The 27,684-nt window shown below is 43.4% G+C and overlaps 1 long non-coding RNA gene and 1 other non-coding gene across 2 annotated transcripts in view; one reads left to right on the top strand and one right to left on the bottom strand.

The window, feature by feature from the left end:
• The window catches only part of LOC147666475 (uncharacterized), a 57,450-nt gene extending 37,048 nt beyond the window's left edge, over positions 1 to 20,402 (bottom strand). Inside the window, exon 1 of the long non-coding RNA XR_015304766.1 lies at positions 20,323 to 20,402. This is a non-coding gene — a long non-coding RNA (uncharacterized LOC147666475). The remainder of the gene's footprint in view (positions 1 to 20,322) is intronic.
• Positions 20,403 to 27,195: 6,793 nt separating this feature from the next.
• On the top strand, positions 27,196 to 27,370 carry LOC147666474 (small Cajal body-specific RNA 16). The gene has a single exon (XR_015304767.1).
• Positions 27,371 to 27,684: the final 314 nt, after the last annotated feature.

Here is a 27,684-nt window from a genome sequence, read left to right as displayed (position 1 = left end):
ACAGTGCATAGATTCTCTAGGAGCGGAAGACGTGAAATACTATTTCGCCCCGCAATACGAAGAACTGAATGATTTAGAGTATGAAGAAGAATATCCTCTGCCAATCGAAATTCTGCCTCTCCCACAATATGCCTGTATAATCTATACAGATAGCTCTGTACAGCATTTCAACGTAGAGAGAAAATCCTACGACGCAGCATGTGCGATCATTAAATGTCGTTGGCTGTGCGGTAAAATCAAACCGAAAATAACAAAAACTGAATCAGTAAAGTACTGTTCGGCTCAAAGAATTGAAATCAGATGTTTAAAGATGGCGCTCGAAAATGCAGAACGCGAATTCCCCACACTTATAGTGTGCGATTCTCATTTTTGCGTCAATTCTTACAACAATAAACTGCAGAGTTGGATCGAAAACGACTACAAATATGCCACAGGTGCCACAATAAAGCATAAATTGCTCTGGAACGAGGTAGCTCTTTTAAGTAAAGAACTACAAAAGACTCACGTGATTCACGCACAGAGTCTTCAACGTGATGGCGTTCACGTTGCAGGGAATTCATTGGCTAATACAGCCACCGCGGAAGCAACTAAACCGGCTTCCGTAGCCACAAAAAAGCGTACAGATAAATACATAGACGGGGAAACCATGCTGGCAGTAAAAACGACCGTAAAAGGCGACTGTGCAGCACTACCCGTAAACTATCCACTCAATTATGCATACATAATCGATGCAAACTCCGTTCCTTTTGCTCGAATCCCTGGAGTGGGGGACAGAGTAATTCCAAACACGAACAGGAGAATATTTTTAATAGCAGACGCACATATGGGTTTGGGTCTGAGACACCAAACAATTAAGGTTTCTCTGACTGAATTACAATCAGTATACTGGTGGCCGGGAATGAGTGTAGAACACCAAATATATGCAAACAACTGTGAAAACTGCAATAGGGATCGCAGTAGTGAACCATGCTACCGGCTACCGATCAGAAACAGCGTAACGCTGCCTGCACCCCAACCTGCGTCCTATTAATTAGTTAAGACGAAAAGCACTTAAAAAATGAGGCCCCCAGTGCTCGGCTGACGCTAGAACGGTTATAAAAGATTTGCGAGTCTTTATCGGCACATACGCAATTACCACATTCCATTCTGACCAGGGTCCTGCTTTCAGCTCTCGAGCTTATAAGGAGGCCATGGCTAGCATGGGAATTGGGTTGCGGTATTCTTGTCCGTCATACCCCGGAAGGGAACAGTGTGGTAGAAAGAAAAAACCGGGACATAAAGCAATCTATAACAGCGAAGGTATTAGGTTCAGGCGCTGGGTGGGTCAAACATTTAATAAGTGTCCAGACTAGTCTTAACAACATGCCAAGAAATTCTCTAAAAGGTTTCAGCCCATACGAACTATTGTTCGGAATTAGAATGCGCGTTCAGGACCTCGATAGTCAGATGTCAGTGGTACAAGAAGAAACAACGCAGTTTGATGTAAAATACCGTTTGGCTGTTTTACAGGAACTGAATGAAACAAGAAAATCATTAAGCAACATAAAGTTAAAGCAACAGCCAAATACCACTGACGAGGCACCACCCGCAACAGCCCCAGCAAGGCCTGTCTGGATTCCAAAGATTGGGGATCTAGTCAGAGAAAAGATCGCGGTGAAGAAGGAATTTGGGCCTTCTTACAGAAAAGCAGTACCTGTCTTAGCAGTCACCGGAACAAGATCAGTTGTGCTACCGCCCCTTGCTGGTAAAAAGGAGAACAGAGTCGTGTCCATCGATCTGGTAATACCACAAGCATGTGGCCTATAATCAACAGTAGGCCCAGTGGACTCCCAAGAAACAACAGAATACCCAAACTTGCAACAATCCAAGAGGTTCAAACTGAAAGACTAATCACATTCGATCAGCCTGCAGTGCACAATGAAGGACTATGCAATAATGCCATGGAACTCGTGCCTCTTGAAACACAGATTGAAACAGTTCGTCAAGAAACAACACCAGTCTACAATGATGTGGCATCAGAAAGTGCTACCGAGAGACAGATTGAAAGAACAATCCCTTCAATTGACAGAACTGCCTCTGGTTATTTCATCAACTTCGACAACTTCTCTGAAGATTTAAACGACCCCGAAGTGATGCCAGAAACAAAAAAGTATTCTAAAGAAAATTCAACAGGACTCCTTCAACAAATCAAAGAACTATATCTGGATTCACCGTTGATTGAGCATTGGATTATCTCAGGGGTATTCATACTCCTACTATGCCTAATTTTAGTTTTAATTTTAGGAAAGTTCATTACAATTGAATGGACACAGCAAGTCAGAACATCAACCTAGTCCTGAAACCACACAGATCATCCCACGTGAAGAAAAGAGAACTGTCAACAGTAAATGTCACAGCAATTCCAATACCTGGTGGGGTAGTATGGGAGAAAACAGACTATGAGATCTATGGTCCGGTCGAAATCCTGAAGTATCCTCATCAACTAAAGGTTTCCTTAAGTGACTTTGTGACACCTAGTACATTCTCTGATGATTGGGACTTTAACAGTATTAATGACATGATGTCTGATTTAGTAATGTCAGCTAGATTCACAGATCATGATTATTTACAAGGTTCATCTAGTTATGAGCAATTATTCTGTTACACCCACTATGGGGATCATTACTTGCATAAATCTGCACAGCCTAGAAATGTTTTTATGTATAATCAATGGGAACATTGTTCTACACCACCTAAAAGCAGTTCTAAAGCATTTTTTGAGAAATTCAAATATTTTTCAGGGTTTAACACCAGTGATGCAGAAACGTTTTATTACAAACTGTTAGATAAAACAGGAATGAAAACAATGCTGACAAATTCTAAATTGATATATTCAGAAGCATTTTATGACAAAATGATGACATTTGGTTTTGATTATTGGAAAAATAATATTGAAACGAAAACAATTTGGGGTACAAAAGATTGGCAGGTGCAAGGCATAGAAGCACTATTTAGAACCTGCATGATACCAGAACAAATGTTATTTTTAAATGACACAATACACCAAACATCTTGTCTTGGCCTAGCTAAGAACAAAGACCTTAAAACACCGTCTATACCAAAGCCAATACCTGAGAATACAACCACAGATATTGAGTTAGACGTGTCACAAATTTTACATTTCAACAGAACACATCCTGATTGGAAAAAGTGGTTAATCTGGCCTACAGACACAAATAGCTGTCAAGATAGATTCCTGAATAAAACACAGGGGTTAAAAATGACCAGATTAGACCCTAGATACTCCCAGAGACAACATCCAGGGATTATAACAACATACAGTGTAGGGAAACTCTGCCTAGAATGGCTAACTTCATCCACACTGGCTGAAATTAAGCAACACTTGTCTTTATTAAAAGATGGTGCTGATTTGCGCGATTTCATTCTTGGACCACGCAAACAGCGTCAAAAGCGTTTCATAGCGACCAGTATCTATGCTGCTTACAACGAGGCTTGGAAAGTAAAGCAAATTGAAACTGCTGAAAAAATACGAGAAATTGATCGTATTAATTTGGAGAAATCACTTTCTGTGGTAGACAATGGGTTAATGACTCTGTCTTCCAGAATATATTCGTTGGACAATATTGTATCCTCTGCCTTTGATGTGATAGACAGAGACATGCTAATGTTACAACATGGCCAGTCTCAATTACGCTCTATTATAGAATTAGGCTGGACGCTGCAAAATCTTCGTTCAGGCTATGTGCCTTGGCGTTTAATCAACACAACGTCATTATTTTCCAGTTTTAACCTTACTGATAAACAGATCAGTTTGGCACAGAAAGGAGCAGACTATACAATCCTGAGCATCGAAAAACTCGAGAGATTACCATTGACAATGTCAGAGAGTCCTGTCATTGAATGGATAATACACGGGATTATCACAATTCCGATAACAACTTTCCGATTTAAAAAGTGCCTTGAGTACATACCTGCTGGCCAGTATGAACAATTGGGTAAAGGATATGTAAAATCCATATGGAAATTACCATACACTCATTCTTGCTATAGTGACAGCGACAAAAATGTATTTCTTAGTGGTGATAACTGTAAACATTCACTAAGCGGTATACTTTTGTGTCAGGGTATTAATTTACACGGAGCATGTGATGGAAATTCAAACAACCTTTCATGCCACCAGCTAGTCACACCTGCAACTCAGATAGAGCCCTTCTTTATGCAACTCGCAAACGGGAGTTACATTCTTAGAACGGATCACAGGTGTTGTGGCCTCGCGCCAGGGAAAAGTTATCTAGTACAAGTTACGTCCATGGTCAAATGTTGTATGCAAGCATTGTTCCCGAGCGGGCCTCCAGACATAGTGACTCCCCTCTGGCCTCGTCTGAATCTCTATTCTATACGAATTGATACATTAAGCAAAATGAAATCTGTACTTTTACAGACAACAGTGCCTATAACGTCATCTAAAGAGACGTATGATCTTCTAGTCGCAAGGACGGCTACTGAAGTCCATGACCTTTTATCAACAAATTGCCCCGTGCATTTCGTAGAAATGTTCAGCCAACTCCTTAACATGTCTAGTGCAACAAGCATCCCAGGCATATTTAAGACAGTCTTTACGGGACTGCTAACACCCTTCCAGGCAATTTTGGGAATCTTTCCTAATTTTGTGCACTCCATTTTTGGCGGCATACCATTATTTTTGGGACTCATCGCAGGGATTCTGTTTTTGACCCTCCTGCTACGTTATGGCAAGCCTCGGCTCAGACATAGCTCCCATGGGAATGGAAGAGACAATCCTAGCAATGCGCTACAGGGACAGGATAACTGACGTCCTCGGATTGGCCAGGCTGAGAGATCTAAACATGACCTGGTTCCTTTCATTCAGACCGATATGGCAAAATTGCATTTTACCTGTGCTACGGTGTATGCTTTGCGGCGATGAATGCGTGTTGGACATCTGTCTTTCACTTCCATCAGCAGTACCAATGGACGTCGATACTTTGCTCAGTCCAATAACGGCTCACGCATTGTGTTGTCCCCAGCGGCTACCAATCCTGATGACGGCATTAGTGGAGACTCCTGTACTACAGCCAAGTGGTAACAGTGGAGCGAGTGACAAAAGCAACATCATCCAGGTACAACGTTCTGTGAGCATTGCTGGTCCTGCCTTCGATGACAGCAATCATTCTCACACCTGCCAAGTTACAGCGCTATCTAATTTGGTTGAACTATCACCTGAATTTGTAGACCAATTCTTTGAGAGCCTGTCTGATACGATGTTCTCACCCACAGAGAAACAATAACTTTTTGAGAAGCTTTCCGACACACAGCGTTCCCATAAACTCTGAATTCGGCCTTCAGTTTTGATCAACAAAAACTGCCAGGAGCTTTGGAAATCTATTTTCTTTGAATTGGACAATTTTTCTAATATTGACCTTTTTTGGCACGAACAATTCTTTGCTTAACGTAAAAACTATTCTTAGAGAACAGAAGCTTCACACTTCTATTTCTAAACACATCTAGAGACATAACAACATAACACCAGCCTCTAGCACGCATATTATTCCAATGCATTTTTATGTGATGATTTATCTCGCTTTTCTTCTGTCAGAGATACTTCATGTGTAATTCCTTTTGCATAATCGTTCATTGATTTCATATGCAATAATATTTTGAATGATTACTATGCTTTTAAAGAAAAACGTACAGTACCTAAATTCCATGTATTACAAGTACGCCTATTTCGAATGCATTTATGTATTTTGGGGTGGGCAATGTTACACATGCATCTAATTGCTTAGTTTTAGTGATTTTGATGGACATGAAAACGTGGAGTGGGTGTTGCGTGCTTATCTAGGTTCCTGATCGATACTGTGACCTTATGCCCCTATTCGGCTATAAATCCATTTATTCCCTATATTGGCATAACCGTTCAAGTGCGATTTTCTGAAAAGTCATCTCTGGCCTCACACGAACAGAGCCACATTCCAGCATGACTCTCTGCTACTTCCTTTGCGACCAATTAGTGCAATGACAGAGCAGCAGTCACTATCTGATATTCCTAGATAACACTCCGAGTTCTTCAACAAGATAAAAACTTAGCAAACCTGGAAATCCCCGCTTGCTATGTTTTGATTAGTAATGGAACTCTAATGAGCAACTGATAACTGTCACTTCCTAGTGACATCTTTTATTGACGTCTTATGTCCAGCAAACTTGCGTCAAACCCGGCACCTGTCAGGTATAAATATTACCAACGTTGCCTTAAGCAAAGAGCGAGTTCGTTGCCTGTTGCTGATGCCAGCTGCCTGCATGACCCTGTGTTGGTAAAACTAGCACTCTGTCGCTGCAGCCTGCTATCCTGTGGTGGTGAAGCTGCTGATTACCATTATCGCCGCTACAGCGCGAACTATGGTGCAGTACGCTTAAGGAGCTGAACAGCCGTCCTCTGCGAAGACATCCAGCAAATTCCAGCTGCCCGCGGACGCTGTCCCCCCTCCTTCCTCGACGCGCTGAAGAGAGCCGCTGCCTTTCTCGTGCAGAGAAATCCAGTCCCGGCGCTTCCGGTTTACCCTCGCGGGTGACTGGGATATCGAGAGAGACCCCTGAAGGAGATACCAATCCTCCATCATTCTATTCAGAGGTATGGTGTTGACTAAACCCTTAGACGAGAATTCTTGAAACAAACCTTGGCAAAACCAACTTAACTTAAGCTACTTACTTACTCCCCTTTTCACGTGTTAGGCTTAGGTCAGGCACACTGGGGTAGGCTTAGTTAGAAGCACCAGTTGAGTATGTTAGCCTAATGTATATATGACTGTATATATGTTTTATTACTTTTAAACCATTGTATGGCTAAGAAACCATATCAATGCTTTTACAGTTCTATTTCGCAATACTTATCTTACTGTACGTACTTTTTATAATAACAGTTATTGCAATTGTGGCAATACATTTCTCTTGTACGAGAAGAAAGACTGTTCAATAAATGTTAACCTTTATTGATACACGCCCGTCTCTCTATTCTCTACATCTCGTGAAAGTAAACTGCACTAGACTGACTGAGTGAAATACATGTCTATTGTTTCACACGACCCTAGAGATCGACTCTTGATCTGAGGAGCAAAGTTGTCATGTTGCACGGTTGTTGGAAAACTGAATCCCTTCTTGTCTGTGCCAAGGAAGCTGATCACTTCCTATGCAGAGAAGAAAGTTTCCAGTGACCTCTGAGCTAGTTGGTAACACAACCCAATTAAGTTTAGCATAGTCAGTGGAGGCCTGGAATATAAGCAGTTCCACGTCGATACTACTGTTTATGTTATTCCAATGCGCAGGGCCTAGTGGGAAACTAGGAACTACACTACACTCTTATTGAACTTTTCATCTCACACTGGATCAGTCTCCTCAAACTCTCCTCACTAACTCTTCCCTCAACTGCCTACTGACAGCACTAGCCTCCTGAAGTCTTTCTTAATACTCAATGACACAAAGTAACACACTCCTAAAAACAACCCTTACAATATCCTTTTCAAATTCTCACTGTGCTCCTAATAACTGTCCTGAACTGTTCCACCGCTGTTCTGACACACACATATATTCAGTAAATCTTGTGCTCACGCAACCGTATTTTCCACTTTTCTATGCTTAAATTCCCAAACTAAGATGGCCGCTGCCCTCTCGCGAGACTACGGCGGCCAATCCTCTTCACCAAACGCATAATGGTATTCTCCGGTCTTGTAATGAAATATGTAGGTTTATAGTAGAATTCCACTCATAATATGTTGCAGATATAATCAGGTATGTAAACATTGTTTGATTCCCTCGATCAGTTTCAACATGGCTGAACCATTTCAGCTTTAGGTTCTGTTCTACTGATTCAGTTTGCAGCGCCCGCTTTTTATAGTTGAATTTCCCCTCAATCTTTAAACTTGATTTTTCCGACCAGTTCATATATGGCTGAATCTATTCTGTCTCTTGTTTTGTGACTGTAGCTTATCATTGTGGTATGTGGAGACTGTTTTTGATTTTTAGTGTTGAACTTTTTGTTCAACTAAGCGTAGAAACCATACAAGGTATGTACACATTACTCGATCCCATCAATCAGTTTCAACATGGCCAAACCAATTCAGTCTTTACGCATGTGGTACTGTTCCATCAATTCAGTGTGCAGAGTCCGCTTTTGATTTTTACTGTTGAACATCACTTCAATCTCTAAATTTGATATTTTCAACCAGTTCCGATATGGCTGCACCCATTCATCTTCATGCTGTATAGCCGTACCGTATCAATGGGGTTTGTGGAGTCAGTTCTCGATTTTCAATATGTAATGTTTTTTCGATCAAGTGAAGGAAACATAAGGAAGACGCACCCGATGCATCAGTGTTTAGATCCCATGTAATCTGCAGGACCCAGGTGTTCTAACATAATTCATTATCTTCGGCGTCCTTCACACTAAGAGAAGCGCCATATGGGAACGTGGAACATTTTAGAGAGCATTTTTGAATTGATCCATGTCTTCGAGTTGTTTTATGGTTACTATTTTCTCTCCACTCAGTGCCTGAGAACCCGAGAGCGTGTATCTATACAAGGATTTTGTGATAACTCCCAGAAATGTCTGTACTTCCACAGATGTAATGTGGTTGGATAGAATACGGATGATTCGTGCACCCTCTGTTACAAGCTGATTACGGTTGACATATGATGAGAATATATCTATATATTGAGGTATGTTCCTAGTAATTTTCCGTACAAAACTGCGAGTTTGAGTTCAGAGGCTTTTTACACCCTATATGAGATATTTATGTATTTACTTTTCAGGATCAATAGTGTATACATTATCGCCAGCCGGGTTGCACGGACTATCTGGTATTAATAACCATGTGAGTGAGACTATTTGTTGATGTTGGTCAACAAATGGTTTTATATAAAGGCATGCTGGGTGAAGCTTTTTGGTTATAACTTCCTGATTGTGAAAAATTTTCTAGTCTCTCTATATTCTTCTCCATATGCAGTTTTTACAACCATTTTGGGAAATTTTGCTATTCTATCTAATTGGTAAACAGATGATACACTGGACTGAGGTATGTCAAGTGATGTGAGATGCCAATTTGACTCTTTCATTCTATTTTCGGGTAGAATCTAGGTTTGTGATGATTGGCTACACGCAATGTATCATTTATCATATTTAAATCCTAGGGATCTTATACCTTATGATATTTTATATTTATAGGCATCTTCCGCACTACAGAAATATGACTCTCCTGAGGAAGGTCTCAGTGCCGAAATGAGCGTAGAGCATTGGAGTGCTCCATACACTCTAGTCAACGGATATTTTCATCCTATCGGATTACTTAAGTTGCTTCAGATTGTGCCTCAGGTTTGTGGTGATTGGCTACACGCAATGTATTATTTATCATATTTGAATCATGGGGCTCTTGTACCATATGATATTTTATATTTATAGGCATCTTCCGCACTAAAGAAATATGACTCTCCTGTGGAAGGTCTCAGTGCCGAAACGAGGGTAGAGTATTGGAGTGCCCCATACACTCTAGTCACCGGATATTTTCATCCTATCGGATTACTGAAGTTGATTCATATTGTGCCTCATGATTAATTATGAAATTTCATTGTCAAAATATTATGTATTTTCATAACATTATGCTCTATGTCTGGAAGGAACTGTGTATTAAATAGAGATAGAATAGGAAAAATAATTGGAATATAATTGTTTTACAGTTCTTTTGTATGCTTAAATTATGAGTGTATTGTGGATAAGTATGAGTGGTATGAATGAAATGATGGTACTACTTTAGAGTCTCTCTCTCTCTATATATATATATATATATATATATATATATATATATATATATATATATATGCAAAAAAGAAGGAGAGAACTCTAGGTAGTTCTCAAGTTTAGGTGGAAAGCAGCTCCTGTTAGAGCACTCTCAACACCAGCGACACTCTAGATCTGCTCACCTCAAATGTCTTTTTTTCTAGCAAAGTTTTTAAGCATAGGATTAGCACAGTGCTATCCACGCCGAGATAGAAAAGGACAAAGTCTTTTGCCATTTATACAGCAAAGTCTTTAAGCATAGGACTAGTACAGTACTGTCCTTGCCGAGCTGTAAAATGACAAAAGCCATTTATCACTCCAGGCACAATATTACAGCTTGGAATTGGCAAAATACCAACTCAAGCCAACCTGAAATGATATATTGTTGATTCTAATATTGAAAATAAAATATTTTTGATATTTTTCGGTCATGAGTTTTGATAGTAAAAAATAAAGTAGCCTGAGGATTTACAATATTATTTGCAACCGAGCAAGAAGCCATCCACTGCAGTCGATGTGTTGGGAACCTTCAGAACTGCTAATAGTCTCTACAATTGGATACAATATGCCCAAATTGTGCTTCTAGCCCTAGGCACAACCCAACATTGGCAGCCTCCTGAACTGGGCACAATATTGCAGAAGTGCCTCTCAGGAGTGGCCACAATACCGATGCAGAGACCTATAGAATTAGACTCAATATCCTAGATGAGACCTCCAGAAACTGAACACTGTACTCCAGCTGAGGCCTTATGAACAGAAAACTTGCACTATTCTGTGAAAGCTGTTCCCTTTCTGTGAGCTGGAGGTTCAGTTACACTGCTGCAGTACATGCTGTACCTCTTTTGTGCATGGGGAATCTTCCATTGTCCTGTCCATGCTCCTCCTCTTCTGTATGCGTGATGGAAGCATGACCTGCTGTTGCACTTGCTTTCTTTCTTCTCTGAACACGCTAGTATGTGTATGGAAGTGTGTGCACATGTGAAAATCTCACAATGCAAAAGGCAACACCGTAGTGTTTGACAATGCTTGTTACTAGTTTGACGAGACACTCCTTTCTGCAAGACAACAACTGTTACTTGAAGGTCATCTGCGTAGGATGAATATCAAAGTTCAGCCTTAAACATCATGGCATCCCACCACTGAAACTAACATTTTGCAGACTTCTGTTTCTAGGTCTCGGCTGGTGTTGCAGCGCATGCGCTGCTCACTTTGCGAGGCATGCTGTATTAGGGTATTTTTTTGATGTGGTGTGAAGCACCGCCTACATTTTTCATTGACTGGCGTCATCTTCCATGGTAAACCCTGGCTTCCGATTGATAATGAGGCTTCTTAGTCTCTTCTCGTTACCGCCCTGTCTTCTTTTGGGACCGCCCATCAGGACTGGGTATTTTACCTGTGGCGCTACACGGTCTCCATAAATAAGTAAGCACTCTTTTTTTTGTTATTTGCAGCACAGTCCTCTTTCACTTTAGGGACAGCGCTTGTTTATTTAATTAATTTGCTGCTTATTTAATGCATTTACCATGCAAGTCGCTTTCACTTATGCGGCCGCGCTTGTTCATTTAATTAATTTGCAACGCGGTCCGCTCATTTTAGCGGCCGCGCTTGGTTTATTTTCTTGTTTCCTGCAATTTATCTCTTGCGGCGGGCTTCTAACTGGCTGAGCTGCATTTCTACTCGAATATAGTAGTCTCTGCCTGGTCGAGGTAGTCGGCTGCAGAAAAGATCAAGTGACATCTCATTGGTAGTGCTGTAAACTTGGAGGCGAGACAGTGATGTAAAGACCCTGTAATCCTACTGCACTGCTGCTGGCAGGGAGTTTCAAAACATCCATGTCGTACAGCCTCCAGCGCCACCCCGGCCGTGCGCATGATGTCCTTGGCACCTAAATCGATAGTGGAACACCGGAGCTCTGTTTCCACTCAATAGTGGCCTCGTATTTTTAACATCTGATTGAACATTTTCATTTTTTCTTTTAACCCCCAAATATCTGTTCAATGTTGGTGCGGGGGTTGATTCACAGATTTCTAGTCGCTCTGCACTACCCCCTCACAGAGCCCCCGCCCCTGCTCCCTGCAGCTACGTTTCCTCACAATTTTTCGATCTTTAGCTCCTCTTCAAAGCCTGAAGCACTGAAGCTAGTCATGAGAAGAGATGGGCAAGGGCAGACTGCAGCATCCGCCCCCAGATGCACCGTCTGAAGCTGCCACGGAAGCATGGGTCCAGAGGAAAGCAGGGGTGCCAGCGTGAGGCCACACCAAGGGCTGCTGCCTAGGCAGCGGCTTGGTCTGTGACCTGATGCTGCGGGCACAGGGCGATAATCCCCAGGAAATTCCTCAGCACAGCAGACAGTTGGTGAGCTGGCATCAGTGGGGCAGGTTGGTACAAACATCATATGGCTTGTCTTCTTTGTCTCGAATGGAGGGAGGGAGCCTGGTCAGAGTAGGAAAGAATTGAATGTCTGGAAGCTACCCTCTAGCCGCACAATAATGAGAAGATGTAGCCTTAAGGCTAGAGTGGTCGACTTCGAAGCTGGGGAAGCAGGTTCGAGTCTAGGCAATGACGCTCAACATCCTGTGATTCTGGGCAAATCACTTAATCTCCCCATGCCTGACAAACACAAGCATTTGCAATGCAATAGGCCTCGCATTTAGGCGAGTTTAATCTATTGGCATTGTAAATGACAATGCCTTTTATTTATGTTTAAAAAAGGAAAACAAAAATAAAAGGAATTATTTGCAAAGTCAATAGCGCAAACTCGCAAAAATGCGAGACCTATGGCATTGCAAAGGCTTGTTATACAAAAGCCAATTCGTGAAAGCTGGCTTCAGCTGAATGTCTAACTAGACGCAGTCTTGCTCTGGTCCTACTTCAGCTGGTGATAGACAATACCCTTTGTCTCCTTCCCACCTTTCTTGAGGCCTCCAAAGCCAAATATCTGGAGACTATCTATATTTCACATCTAGACTTGAGTCTATTCGATAATCACATTTATGGTCAGGCCTTTTATTCGGCGTTCTTTTTCCACCCGCCTAATTTTCAGAGAGGTGTAAACACTAAATGAAGGGTGAAATAGACCCGGTCACTTCTGTAACCGTTAAACTTCGTGAGAATCAATTATCGCCCATCTCAGTTGTTTTCTGAACAATGCAACTCGCCTCAATTCACAAGTTTACAAACAGGCAAACCGAGATATGCAAACTATTTTTCTAGCTCTCTGAAAAAGGAAAGTCCTTCACACACACAACTGAGCAAACTACTTGTAGAACTAGACACTTGTAGATACTGCAGAAATATATGTTCCATCCCGCGGGTGTTTAGGGTACGAAAGGAAATAGTGTCCCTTTTGAATGTAGACTATAGGTCCCATTCTATGTAACTCGATGATTAAAGACACTAATGATCGCTATGCATATAGTACATAGCAAAGCTATTTGTTTCTTGGCATATAACTGGTTCTAAACACAACTCAAATTAACAGCACCAAATATAATGCTCACAGAAGAATCAACATTTGAATTAGTCATCAGGGATTGAAACGTATGTCCTGTGCATTGCACACAAGACTAGTAGGGTAAGGAACAACCCACTGTGCGAGTTACACCTAGATCAATGTACCAAAGTAATGAACCCACTGAACTCTCATGATAGGATCCAAGCCTGTGAGTGCACTGGAGTAGACACATTAACCGCCTAAGCCATTTTATTACATTTAGAAGCTTAGAAATACACACATTTATGTAGTGGACCCCTTAACCACTTTACTACCATTTGGCAAGCAAGTTTGGTTGTTAAGATGGTTGACTGGTTTAATGTTCATACTGAGGAATCTAAGACAACCCGAAGGTCAAAGGTACATATCTTGTGACCACGTTAACATATACGTTTTTCATTAGAACAATATGGCCGGCCCCTAATAGACTTGCGTGAAGTGCTCACCGCTCCCCAAGGAACTGCATTCAAGTGCCTTTCGTGCATCAGGCCCTTCATTGATGCCAGGGCTTTAAGTGGGCCGGGTCTCACCGGTGCTGAGCACCAGCAGTTTTTTTAAAGGAGGCCTCGAAACGGGTCTCGTTTTTTTCCGGACTGAAGTGACAGCAGGCCCATCGATGTGCGCTGCTCACACTGCTCACTTCTCACTAGTGGATAAGTTACAGCATGACGTCATGCCAGGTGAGTGTTGTAGGGAAATTCTTTCATGAGAGTAATTTTCTCTTTGGATTTCCTTCTCTTTTTGAAACTCAGGAGCAGCAACATTGTTGTGGCGTCACCAGGGCTTTAAGTAGAAGCTTTTTCAATATTGTATACAAGCAAGCCATAGCTGCTGCTTATTTTTGTTATGCAACTAACAACCATTGACAAAGCCAATAGTCCTGACTTTTTGTAGGTATGATGTTACTTGTTGTATCATATATTTGAATGCAATGACAGGACAGCAAAATACAAGACAGGCGGCACACTATGCTAAGTTCATATTTGTATCTTACTTGTTTGTAGCCACGCCCATAACTACAACGGCCACGCCCCCTTGAGAGAGACCCCACCGTTTTTTCGTCCCACTTAAAGCCCTGATTGGTGCCCTTTCTCAGCTGACTGCCTCTGGGACAACGCCTTCTGAAGCTGTGCATAAAACTCAACAATACCACCTTTGGGGGAAAGCTAAAAGGATATTTTGCAATTTAATAATCAATTCAGAACCTAGAACCAAATATGTTTGTTAGCACTTTGAGTTTATAAGCTTGCAAAAGAAGCACATACATACATAAACAAATAATGAATATAACGTTACTTAACTGTCTGCAACCAGTCCTACTTCATACCAGTCTTTCAGCAACTGTTACGCACTTCACGTAAATGTTTGTGAAACCATCAGCACCGCAAAAGCACACTTTACATGCTGATCTGTTTGGAATCGAAACTAGGGAAAACGTAACTGTTTGTGAAACCATCAGCACCGCAAAAGCACACTTTTACACGCTGATCTGTTTGGGATCAAAACTAGGGAAACTCCCGTCGTCTTGAATGTATAGCCATCGTTATTAGAACTGCTTTCTGGGCTTTGAAGTGAAATTCCAAAAACATACCTGCAGGGGGCGATCTTAGTCAGCGAGATATAGCAGGTGGAGTCCTCCGCAATCCTCCAAAGAATAATGGTGCACTGTGCCCGCGCGTGACGGAACGCAGGCACCAGTACCAGGACTAGGAAGGACTGCCAGGACGAGGGAGGGCAATATTCGAATCATTTCTAAAGTTCTTCCAATGTGTCCAAAAGCTGAATGCGGTTTGTATAAAAATTATAGGAAAATGTGGGTGAAAATAAATTGGTGAGCTCAGCGCATGACAGGGAAAATGTTAGACATTCTGATATAAGGTTCAAAATACAAGAAGCGAGTTTAGGAGGTCGAGTCATTCCAGGGCTTAAAATTACAATTTGAGATAAAGGGAGAACGACCACAATTACACCACCCGAAACTCGGATTATAATAACGTATAACTTGAGGTTCTGATGTCTTCAATATCATTAAAAACGCGTTGATTCGTATGTTATGTAATGATATGCATTAATGTTCTCTTCTGTATTTTGATGATTAATTTCCCCTCTTTTACCGGCCTTTGTACTCAATTTACTTGTGACTCTTTATTGCTGTATTTTATGATTCTATGATATGTTCACTCCCCCGCCCCTCCCCTCCCTTTTTCTCCCTTTCTCTTCATTTTTGATTTATTGCATTTTATACTTGCAATTTCATCATTTACGCATATAAGACTTATTCTTTTGTATTGTATTTGTCTACTTCTTTTGTTTCAAAAAATTACTTCAATAAAATCATTTTGAACTTAAAAAAAAATGCGTTCTATTTTGTGTGTGTGTGGAGTTTTATATAGCGCGAACTAGACCTGAAGGTATCAGAGCGCTTTACATGAGCACCAGTTACGTTATAGACGGACACATTCATTTTTTTGTTAGGCAGAGGGGAGATTAAGTGATTTGCCCAGAATCACAGAATGTTGAGAGTCCCTGCCGAGACTTGAACCCTCGAACCTGGTTCCCCAGCTCCGAGGTCGACCGTTAGGCCACATTCTCTCCCCAATTCTTCTATAGTGGCAGATAGGGTGTAAGAGCCTAATGTAGAGTTAATTTTTTAGCTGTTTATTGCAATTAATCCTGGTTTTAGCAAGGCGAAGGATAGCCATAGTATGGATGAGCAAAAGCCCCTCCTCAGTGGACAATTGGTTAAAGGATGCGCTTGAGTGGTCGCTTGCGGAGGAGGTCAACATGAAAGCAGGCAGGAAGGACGAGAAGCTGGAAGAGGACATTAGCATGTGGAGAGAACCATGTCGGGATCTCTTAACCTCAGACATGAATGCGAGTGACCTCAGTGACTCAAATGCTGACGAGTGTGGGTCAGTCAGTGACGAGAGCGATAGCTCATAATACTGCTATGAATAAGCCCCCCTAACATAGATATGTATATGTAACTGTAGGAATAGGATTACTGGTATTTGCAGTTTTTTTAATCCCATGTGCCAATGGTTTTTATGGAATATTTCGCTTCGCGCGAAGATGCTGCCCGCACATATCCACCCACTGTGTTATCACAAAATGGAAATAAAGTGTTTAAAAAAAGTATATTTAAGCTGTTCCTCTGCTCCACTCTTGAATAGTAGAATAAACGGCCTTTCAATAATTGCAGGATTGATTTTAAGAATCACAGCGACTGGAATTATACACGCAGTGAGAGGCAAAACTGGGAAACATCGAAGGCTGTGTGCACCTTATCTAGTTCCCTCTATAAAATCTTGCTTTTACACTCCCCTCCCATTTCCCAAAACAAAAACAATCAATCTGCTGATCAGGGGAAAACTGTTCTCCCCATGCCACTAGATAAAAATATTTTCAGATTATGCCCATAAGAGGATGCTAAAATATCAAGGTACAACAAATTCACAGGGCAGAAAATACCCGGAGCAAGGTTTTACAGTGTCGAAGATTTCAATTACGCGGGTCATTATAGACCTATAAGGACTCAAAGATGTCAATCAAAGCTCTCTGTCTGTATGGGCTTCGGGTGTGGTGAGAGGAGGGCTTTTTGTAAACAAAGCACGAAAGGTACATGTTTGGCACAAGTCCTAAAAAAATAAATGGGGGGACGCTGACGTCACAACAGGAAGTGACATCACGAAAGGTGACTTTCACCATCAGACTCATTGCCTCCCCTCGCTCATCCCTTAGATGCGATTGCATCAGAGAAGCCAGCGTGTGAGCAGCGTTCTGAATGGGCTTTGATCTCGCCCCAGAGAGGCCAAAAAGTGAATGTGGGCTCCATTTGCTCCAGTTATCGAGCTCCCGGTAAAATAAGTGGGGGGATGCCGTCCATCCGCGTGGTACCCCGACTCGATCCCTGGGTACCTCCCTCTGTGTTTACAGAGATTCTGCCTAAAGAAACCCAACATAGACACTAGTAAATTTGCCTGCAAGCCCCCAGGCCAAACTACCACCCTGAGAACGTACATACTTGAGGGGCCCTATACACCAGTCCTGCATAGCTGCCATGCCACTAACATAATACCACACAGCAATTCAGATAGTTGATCAGGCATCACACTGTTTGGACGCATCCACTCAACAGCAGTAGCACAGAGCATGGTCGTGAAGGCCTCAAGACCTGAAAAATCAAATGAAGAGCAGAATACAGACTTGGAAAGGCAAAGGTCAACTAAATGACATGGTGTTAGGAAACGAGTACATTCTTAGGGCCAGAGACGAACATTATCTATACTACTATTATAAACTCGAAAAGTACACCACCAATCACAACACCCAATACAGGGTTGAAAAGGGGAGGTCAAGGAGATGGACATAGGCTATAGAGCACCACACCATATACATTAAGGGGGGGGGGACGTTAGGGGAAAAGTAGTCCGTATGGGCGTATGCATACAGTGATTGCACGCGGCGTACAGCGTCGTCACAACGCTTGAGAGAGGCGCAATGGCGTGTGGGGGTGACGTCACGTCAACGCGACGTTCACTGTCCGGACCGGAGCGCAGGAAGGAGCAAGGGACCCACACCCGATATGCGGGGAGGAGCGGCGGCATGGGACAGACACACAACATTGGAGTGCCCAGCGCGGGGAGGAGCGGCGATGCTGGTGGGAGAGCTGGAAGGAGCAAGGGACCCACACCCGACATGCGGGGAGGAGCGGCAGCACGGGACCGAGACCCAACATTGGAGTGACCAGCGCGGGCAGAAGCGGCAAAGCAGGTGGGGAAGGAGCGGCGATGCTACACCCGACATGCGGGGGAGGTAATTTGACTTATTGGCAGAAATACCCGGACACGGTGTGAGTGGGAAGGGGCCCCGAACGTACTCAGTAATCAAAGCTGGTTTTTGCTATAATTCTGGCGCTCAGAGGCAGAGTTTAGGCACCAGTGGGAGGGACTCTATATTGCAAACCCAAGAGTAATTGGCAGCAAGCAGAGGAAGTGCCGGTGTGAGTGGGAAGGGGCCCCAAACGTACTCAGTAATCAAAGCTGGTATTTGCTATAATACTGGCGCTCGGAGGCAGAGTTCAGGCACCAGTGGGAGGGACTCTATATTGCAAACCCAAGAGTAATTGGCAGCAAGCAGAGGAAGTCCCAGTGGATGGGGGCTCTGCAAGTTGTGGGAGAGGGAGAAGCGGCAAAGCAGGTGGGGGGGAGCGGCTATGCGGGTGAGTACTCTAGCAAAGCCTACCCGGACAACGTCGGGATGGGCTGCTAGTTGCATATAATGCGAGGTGTCTCTCGCGTGAGAGGTAAATTAGAGACGGTCCCTAACGCACGTAAGAAGCCGTCTCCCTCATACGGCCGGGCTTGGCTTACTTCCTGATTTGTGGTAACCACGCCCCACTCCTTCCGTTCCAGCAATTCCAGCATTCGCTACTGGCGTTCATCTACTCCCAGCAGCTTGCCCTTGAACTCCCTTCGAGTTACCCTTCTTTGCGCCGGTAAGTGCATGTGCGTTCCACTCCTAGCCCCCTCCTCCTGAGCCGGACGACAAGCATTATCATTCTGGGCCAGGGCGTTGTTGTGTTGCTATTATTCTACACCTTGAACTGACGACTCGCCTGGTTGTTATTTATTTATTTTGCAGGCGTCTTGCTGTTCCGGTCCTATTATCCCCGCGGGAGCTGGACGGCAGACCCTGCCCTTTTTTACCTCAGCGTTGCGGTTCCGCTCTTCATACAAGTGGAGCCGGACTGCACGCCGGGTTTTCCTTTGTGCTGTGCTTCACCTCACAACGGGTCATTTCTCTCCATTTCCCTGCAGCAGGAGAAGGAAGACCTTTCAGGCATTTGTTTCTTCCCTCATAAGTACGTGTCTGTTCCGCCCTCTCTTCACACCCGTGCCGGACAGCACGTCTTACATCCCCTAGCCTTCTTTAGTATGTATCACCGCTACATGTTGTTCATGGAGGCTATGTAGCAAGCTCCTTTGAAAAAGGACTCTCTTTCCATTCTTTTTACCTATTCTTGATCTGTTGCCCTCCTCGCTTATTTTTTCACCAACTGATCCCCAGACTATTTCTGCGTGAGTGTCTGTAGGAAGTGATCCAGCCTGTAGTCTCCTCCCTTTTTAACTCGTATCCTATATGAAGACATAGTCTTCTTGACCTGCATTACGGCGATTATCCTAAGAGAAGTCTATTGCTGGATATCTCAAGACAGCTCAAGATCATATTTGGGTGAGTGGAGCACTGAACCTTATATGCATTTAATGTTTGTAAAAGTCCTATTGTATTGTTAAAATTAAGATTATAGTTAGACTTTCCTTTTTGATTGCAGCGTTCATCTCCTCTGATCATCCTCACCACAGAAATTCCAGTTACATCACAGGGGGAAGAGTGGTGGTCACTCTATGGTTTATTCCCCACACTTTTAAGGAACAATTATCTGTGAGCACGTCCTACTAGTCCTCCAAGTGTTGTATGCTGGAAGTCTGGGGTGCCTTCATCTTCGCTTCCGTGGAACCCTGCTTGAACACAACACATGGTCTGTGTGATTCTGCGGCAAACATGAGGAGAGAGCATGAGGGAATATAATGTCTATGAATGTGAGAGAGGGCGGTGAAAAATGAAGTGAGTTTAAAGAAACTCTCCATCTTCTGGTAAAACGAAGCCCAGGCGCCCATCGCCCATCGCCTCTTTCCACCTAGCCTGGGGACATTTTCCAGTACCGTCCACAAAATGGAGATATCATCCAGTTAAATTCGGAGAGGGAATGGACACAAGTTCCAATCATGTTGGCAGTGACCTACAAACTTAATAAGCATTCACGAAACAGCTATGCAAAATAAAGCATAAACATAAACCAAAAACTGGATCTTCATTATCTCTTCAACCAACTTTGATGCGATACAGATTAGGGCGTAATCTGTCACCGCCACATATTTAATTAATATTCAAAGTTAATATTCAAGGTTGATGTTTTTTTCTGTACCTGGCTGTTCTTCTTTAGCAGGACGGTGGTACCATCGTCAATCTCAAACTCCCCGTAGTCCCTTAAGCACCGCACCTAAAGAATGAACAGAGAGAAGGGCTACATTTGAACGCCATACATGCTAAAGGACAGTGAGTAAAAGAAATGATATTACATATTATACATTATATGTATTTAATGTATTCATTTAGGCTTCTAATTCTGCACCTACTACCTCTGATGGTGCTTAAGAAGGTCGCAGCCAACAAATGTAAAACACTGGAAAAACAAAATGGACACCTCAATGAAGTATGATAGTTACAGAACTTCAAGACAAGTCATTGTTACCACCACCAGGTCGCACCCTATGCGATGAATTACCTGCCCCAGGCTCAACAGCAGACTCACCTGCTCCCAAGTTTGCCCCTCTCAGGAATACCCACACCGCAGCACACAACTCTGGAGTCACTGCAATTTAACTGCACAAAACAACACTGTATAGCCCAGAGGAAACTAGAAATAATCCAGACAATAAAGGAAAACAAGCATTGGCATAGCCAATAGGTCTCGCTTTTGGGACCCTGTAAGTAAGTATAAGACTTCACGTTTATATTAACTTCGTATTTAGCATGCAGTAAATGTAAACGTGAAGTCTTACACTTCCGTTTTTTTTTTTACTTACAAGGTCCCCGAGGACGAGACCCATTGGCTATGTCAATGCTTGTTTCATTTGTTTGGGAGGTAGGAGGGAAGGGGTTAATTATCAGGGGCGTTTCCTAGTGATTTATACCTGGGTTGTGAGGAGCTTCTTGCGAGCAGGAATGCAAAATATATTTGTAGTCTGTTGGAAGGTTTTATATAGCGTCCTTGGGGGAAGCTGTAAAGAATGAAAGTAATCCCTGTTACCCTCCCCGGGAAGGTGGCCGGCATAAACCCACATCATTTATTTATTTTTTTGGTTGATATTATGATTTAACGTTACGTGTAAACTGCTGTTCGAGGCATATGGGCTGCAGATGGTACATTATGAATAGATCGCCATCTGGTGTTGGGCTCGGATGATTGCACTTTGTTTTTCTCTTGGAGAGTCTTTTGTATCTTGGTGACTCCTCCCTTAGTTGGTAGTGCGCATGGGCATCGGCTCCATCCTTAGATTGTTTTTTTCCGCCATCGGGTTCGGATGAAGATCGAGACGCTCCAGATCAACTTCTGAAGAAAGTGATTTTTCGGCGCGTATTCCCTTTCCAATTCGACGGTATTGTTAGCGAACGCGTTCTTTTCCATTCCGACGCGTTACAAATTCAAAATAAAAGAGAAAAACTTGGATCTACGTCGAGGAACAAGAGACCGTTCTCGGCGCAGTCAAGCCCGGAGTCCATGGAAAGGACTCCATTCAAAAAATGTCCATCGTGTGGTGCTAAGTTCCCACACAAGGACCTACACGAGGTGTGCAACCTCTGCCTATCGCCTGAACACGAATCCAGGGACTGCGAAGCCTGCGCAGCATTCTCCTCCAAGCTAACGATCAGAAATCGTCGAGCTCGAAGGCACGAGGCTTCCAGAATGCAGGCGGAGGCGATCCCGGAGCTGTTCGGAGACAAACAAATCGAGGAAGAAGAGGACCAGTCGGGGTCGGAAGGGGACCAGTCGGAGGTTGAAGAACTCTTCGAGCAACAAACCGTGAGTGACGACGTCCCCTTACCGAAAAACCGACCCCGTGCGGTAACGACCCCGCCCTCGGGCCCGGTCAAATCGCTGAAAAAAGTTTCCGACGCCCCGCCTTCGGGCCCGGCAACGAAACCGAAACTGAAACCGAAACACTCGGAATCCCACCACGTCGGATCCGAGAAAAGGGCGTCATCGACTTCGACACCGAGGCGGCATATAAAGGAGAGCTCGGTATCGAAACATTCCATGTCGAAAAAGAAATATGATGTATCGCCCAAAAGACACTCGATACCCAAAAAGTCGGAATCGAGCAGACATTCGGTGTCGAAACCAGAAAGATCTGAGGATCGAAAACAAAAACAGCTCTCGGAACCAGGACCCTCGGTACCGATTCAAGAGCAACAAACAGATCCCAAGCAAAAGATCTTGTTTATTGACCCACAAACTGGGAAAGTGGTCACGAAGAAGAGAAAGAGTGAACAGTCAGAAGATAAACCTCTTCCTCCAAAAAAGAGAACAATGGGGACGAACATAACTCCTCCTGCTTCTCCTCGTCCTAAAGACACACCCTCTTCTCCTATTCCTCACAATAGGCCACATATTCCTACACCCTCCACACCAAGACCAGCTACACCTCAGTCAGATGTAGACAGTGACATAGGGGAGGGAGAACCTCAAGGGGATGACGAATCTATCCAGGATGAGGAAGATCCATGGGAAAATTACGATGTAGGGTCAGATGAGGACAACGACCCAGAGCTATACCCCTCAAAGCCTTCACCACCTGATGATAACACAGGTTTTGTGCAGCTCATTAATAGGGCAGCAAAATATCACAAACTAGATATGCACACAGAACCTCAGATAGAGGATTTCTTGTTAGAGACTCTACCTAGTGCACAGAGAACATCAGGTACTCTTCCTATGCTAAAGGGTCTTCTCACTCACACAGAAGAAATATTCGAAAACCCAGTGAGAGCCAGGGTGTTAAACCCAAGAATTGATAAAAAATATAAAGCGGCTCCAAAGGACCCAATATTTATTAGAGGGCATGTACCTCTAGACTCGCTGGTGGTCTCAACCGCTCGTAAGAGAGCAAACTCATTATCTACAGGAGAGGCTCCTCCACCAGATAAAGAGTCGAAGTTAATAGATGCATCAGGCAAGAGAGTAGCATCACAGGCAGCAAATAGCTGGCGTATAGCTAATACACAAGCTCTACTCGCACGTTACGACAGGGCACATTACGATGAGTTAGAAAAACTTCTCACACATCTTCCAAAAGAACATCAAAAGAAGGCAGACCAATTAATTCAGGAAGGTAAAATAATAACTAATACTTCCATTAAGTGTGCGTTAGACGCAGCAGACACTGCAGCAAGGTCTATTAACACTAGTGTCATGCTAAGAAGGCACGCATGGCTCAGAATCTCAGGATTCAAACAAGAAGTTCAAACAGCCCTACTGAACAGACCATTTGATCAGAAGACATTGTTCGGTTCAAGTACAGACGAGACATTAGAAAAGATGAAAAAGGATACAGAAACGGCTAAGTCAATGGGAGCATTGCAACAGCCAACGCACAGAGGTTCCTTTCGTAGATCCACCTATAGAGGGGGCTCAAAAAACACAGGAACAAATCAGCAATCCACATCTTTCACACCAACATCACCCAGAGGTAATTCAAGAGGTAATTACAGAGGTAACAACAATAAGGGTAGAGGCCGCGGAAATAATAACAACCGCAACGCCTCAACACCAAAACAGTGACTTCATAGATCTCCCCCCAGACCACATAACACCGGTCGGGGGACGTCTATCACAGTTCCTACCTGTCTGGGAAAACATCACGTCAAACAAGTGGGTGAGACAAATTATCCAACATGGTTATTGCCTAGAACTCACAGCTACCCCGCCAAACATCCCCCCCAAACAGCGCCCAATGAGTCAGGATCATTTGACATTGTTAAGAGAAGAAGTGCTAGCACTTCTACAAAAGCATGCAATAGAGAAGGTCCCAAAGGATCAACAAGGAACAGGAGTATACTCTCTATACTTCCTGATCCCCAAAAAGGACGGGTCCCTACGACCAATATTAGACCTCAGACCTCTCAATGCTTACATAAATTCGGAGCACTTCCACATGGTCACGCTCCAACAAGTACTCCCTTTACTGAAGCAAGGGGACTTTCTTTCTACACTGGATCTAAAAGACGCTTACTTTCATATCCCAATTCACAAAGCCCACAGAAAATACCTAAGGTTTGTGTTAGAAGGACAACACTACCAGTTCAAGGTCCTTCCGTTCGGTGTCACAACAGCACCGAGAGTTTTCACAAAATGCCTAGCTGTGGTGGCAGCACACCTAAGAAGACAACAAATACATGTCTTCCCATACTTGGACGATTGGCTAATAAAGGCCAAATCCAAGGAAGAATGTCTTCACAACACACAGAAGACAATTCAACTGCTGCACCACCTAGGGTTTACGGTGAACTACAAAAAATCACACCTGCAACCAAACCAGATCCAGCAATACCTGGGGGCTACAGTAGACACAGAAAAGGCAATAGCATACCCCAACCCAATCAGAGTACAGACAATGGTCGGGTTAATACAAAAATTTCAACCACAACACTCACTACCAGCACGAGTGTTTATGCAACTATTAGGCATGATGTCCTCTTGCATACTGCTAATACCACATGCCAGACTACAAAAGCGCCCACTACAAGAGTGTCTAGCGACACAGTGGAATCAGGCTCAAGGTCAGATTACAGATCTGGTGTTGGTAAACGACCGGACGTATCGCTCTCTGAAGTGGTGGAACACAGAAAACATTTCCAAAGGACGGTCGTTCCTAGAGCCAGTTCCACAAGTAATAATAACAGCGGACGCATCGCTCTCCGGATGGGGAGCGCATATGGACAAATACACAGTACAGGGGAAGTGGAGTGCGCAGCAAAAGAAGCTGCACATCAACTACCTAGAACTGTTAGCAATATTTCTAGCACTAAAAGCTTTCCAAATGCAAATAACAAACAAGGCAGTCCTGATCAGAACAGACAACATGACTGCAATGTATTATATTCAAAAACAGGGGGGGACACACTCTCTCCAACTGTCCAAACTAGCACAGGACATATGGAGATGGGCCATTCCTCAAAAAATCTACCTGTTAGCGGAACACCTACCAGGAATTCAAAATCAAATAGCAGACATCCTAAGCAGACAGTCAGAACAAGTTCACGAATGGGAACTGCACGACCAAATACTACAGCCATTCTTCCAAATATGGGGGCAACCAGAGATAGATCTGTTTGCAAATCATCAAAACGCAAAATGCAAACAATTCGCATCCAGGTACCCACACCAAAGGTCCCAGGGCAATGCACTGTGGATAAATTGGTCCAACAAATTTGCTTACGCGTTCCCTCCTCTACCACTAATTCCACTACTGGTGAGGAAACTGCAGCAGCACTCAATGACAATGATACTAGTGGCACCCACGTGGGCAAGACAGCCGTGGTTCACCACGCTGCTACAACTCTCACAAGTACCACATCAAAAGCTAAGATTATTACCCATGCATCTTACACAGAACCATGGAGAAATAATGCACCCAGATCCCAAACAACTGAACCTAGCGATCTGGCTCCTGAGGTCATAGAGTTTGGGTATTTAGATTTACCACCAGAATGCATGGAAATCATTAAACAGGCAAGACGTCCTACCACCAGAGCATGCTATGCAGCAAAATGGAAGAGGTTTGCTATACACTGCAACAGTAAGCACATCAACCCTCTGGACGCATCCACTAAACAAATCATTTGCTACTTATTACACTTACAACAATGTAATCTAGCATATACATCTATTAGGGTTCATCTAGCAGCCATAGCGGCGTACCTACAAAACAGACAACACCTGTCATTGTTTAAAGTACCAGCAATTAAAGCTTTCATGGAAGGACTCAAAAGAGTCATTCCACCAAGAAGACCACCTTCCCCAGTCTGGAATCTCAACATAGTGCTTACCAGACTAATGGGGCCACCCTTTGAACCTATGCATAGGTGTGAAATACAATTCCTCACATGGAAGGTGGCCTTCCTCATAGCTATCACGTCACTTAGAAGAGTAAGTGAACTGCAGGCTTTTACGATTCAGGAACCATTTATGCAGCTACACCAAAATAAAGTGGTTCTTAGAACAAACCCAAAATTCTTACCAAAGGTTATTTCAGCATTCCACATCAATCAGTCAGTGGAATTACCGGTTTTCTTTCCAAAACCACAAACAGTAGCGGAAAGAGCCCTACATACACTGGATGTTAGGAGGGCCATATTGTACTATATAGAGAGAACACAAACTTTCAGAAAGACAAAACAGCTATTTGTTGCGTTTTCTCCCACACATAAAGGCAATCCCATCTCCAAAGCGGGCATTGCCAGGTGGATTGTAAAATGCATTCAAATATGCTACTTAAAAGCAAAGAGAACATTAACTGTTCCTCCTAGAGCTCACTCTACACGTAAACTAGGAGCATCTATGGCATTTCTGGGAAACATTCCACTAGATGACATATGCAAAGCGGCTACCTGGGTTACACCGCACACTTTCACAAAACACTATTGTGTAGATGTGCACACAACACAACAAGCTAGAGTGGGACAAGCAGTATTAAAAACATTGTTTCAGACAGTTGCAACAGACACGGGCGACCACCGCTAGGGAGAGAACTGCTGTATAGTCTATTCATAATGTACCATCTGCAGCCCATATGCCTCGAACGGAATATGCTACTTACCAGTATGCATCTGTTCTTGGCATAGAGGGCTGCAGAGTGGTACATGCCCTCCCAGCCTCCCCGGAAACCTGTGTCTGTTCCAACACTATCTTATTTAGATACACTTACATGGGCACTCTTATCTGTATTCTACTATACTACTCCATCTAACCCTACTATGGCAAAACAATCTAAGGATGGAGCCGATGCCCATGCGCACTACCAACTAAGGGAGGAGTCACCAAGATACAAAAGACTCTCCAAGAGAAAAACAAAGTGCAATCATCCGAGCCCAACACCAGATGGCGATCTATTCATAATGTACCACTCTGCAGCCCTCTATGCCAAGAACAGATGCATACTGGTAAGTAGCATATTCCTTACTGTCTGTTCTTGCACGTGTGAATGGATATTTCATTTCGCTCTGGGTAATCAAGCGCTTGGCCAAGGAGGATGGCTCTTGTGTGGCTGACCCCTGGGGTCAGTTCGATACCAACGCAGCTAGTCCTGCACCTAGAGAAACCAAAGAGCCACCTCCTCATAGGGGCTCGTGCAGTTACAGGTGTGAACATCTTAGCAGCAGTTTGGTGATCATGTATGATACTGCAAACATGCGTGAAGTTGAACTACCCGATGACTAAAATTTATATATTTTGGCCTGGTTTAGTAGCACAGCAGACCTGGAAAAAAGTACATATGTGCATGCTTTGGTTACAGGGAAACAAGCACTGCCCACCACCGTAGTGTGACTACGAGCCGTGCTTGCAATTCCAAAACGACAGTTTGCAATGGGAATACTGTCGAAGTAATGGTAAACTAATTATCTCAAGTGGGTTTCTGAACTTGGCTGCTTAGCCCGTTCGTCTTTAGGAAAGTTGTTTAAATTACTTGTTTTATCTGTTCTGTTGTAATTTATTTTTTGTTTGCTT

Source organism: Lissotriton vulgaris, unplaced genomic scaffold (genome assembly GCF_964263255.1).
Source record: "Lissotriton vulgaris unplaced genomic scaffold, aLisVul1.2 SCAFFOLD_2723, whole genome shotgun sequence".
Taxonomy (NCBI): domain Eukaryota; kingdom Metazoa; phylum Chordata; class Amphibia; order Caudata; family Salamandridae; genus Lissotriton; species Lissotriton vulgaris.
This window is presented reverse-complemented; position numbering and strand designations above follow the sequence as displayed.